At 53.3% G+C, this 1,063-nt stretch overlaps 1 pseudogene; it reads right to left on the reverse strand.

The window, feature by feature from the left end:
• Window positions 1-276: 276 nt before the first annotated feature.
• On the reverse strand, window positions 277-801 carry LOC136534644 (pathogenesis-related protein 1-like; annotated as a pseudogene).
• Window positions 802-1,063: the final 262 nt, after the last annotated feature.

Below are 1,063 nucleotides of genomic sequence, written 5' to 3' on the forward strand. Positions count from 1 at the left end.
GACATAAATGCTAATACTATTTACTATAAACTTGGTCAAACTTGAGCTCAATTGACCGGCACGGATACCATAATTGTATTCTTATGTGGACTTATGTCTCACATGTCCACGTGATTTATTGATATATAATAAATTTCATCCACAGCTACATGATCAATCTTTAAATGCATATGCGGGGCGCATAAGTAACACATCATGTTGACATGCATGGCATCACACGCGTAGGATGCTGCTGCCTGCTGCTCTCACAAGTACGTACGTATAGGTTGCTACTTGCTAGTAAGGGTTCTGTCCAATGACGTTGCCTGGTGGGTAGTAATTGCAGATGATGAAGACGCCGGCGTTGTTGCTGCAGACGACGCGGGCGCAGCAGATGGCCGTGGAGGCGCGCCACACCACCTGCGTGTAGTGGCCGCACGACTGGCCGGACGGCGCGGAGCAGGTGTTGGTGGCGTGGTTGTAGACAGTACTGCTTCAATTCTCCGCCACCCAGGACCCCACGGCGTCCGACGCCGCCCAGGGGTAGCCCGCCGAGCCCCAGAAGAGGTTCTCCCCGTAGGGGCCGCCGGAGTGCACCAGCCGGCAGTCGCCCGCGCGCTGGTTCGCGTAGCTCTGCGCATACGCCGCCACCGTGGTGTTCCAGGTCACGCTCCCGACGCCCACGTCCGCGCGCGGCGAGTTGTGCAGGTTCACGAAGTCCTGCGCCGTGTTCTGGGCCGAGACAAGGCCGGCAGCGGCTGCGGCCACCACGGTGAAGGCGAGCGCGAACCACGCTAGCTTTGACGATGAGACTACCTCCATTGTATGTTGTTAAAACTTGACTTATTTGCACTTGTGGTTCATCTGTCTGTGTGTGGTGGTTAGCTAATCTGCAATGCATGCATTGGTAAGGTCCATGGGAAGCCTGGAATACGTATTTATACTAGCTGGATGACTGCTTGTCCATGGCAGGTTTAGCTGAAAAAGGAAATGGCGATGGATTAATTACATTGGTTGTTTTGTCCAATATAAGCCATGGGGAGAATTCCATGAACTTGCACTATGCTAGATTTGCACATCACTG

This window comes from Miscanthus floridulus, unplaced genomic scaffold, assembly GCF_019320115.1.
Source record: "Miscanthus floridulus cultivar M001 unplaced genomic scaffold, ASM1932011v1 os_2139_1_2, whole genome shotgun sequence".
Classification (NCBI taxonomy): Eukaryota; Viridiplantae; Streptophyta; class Magnoliopsida; order Poales; family Poaceae; genus Miscanthus; species Miscanthus floridulus.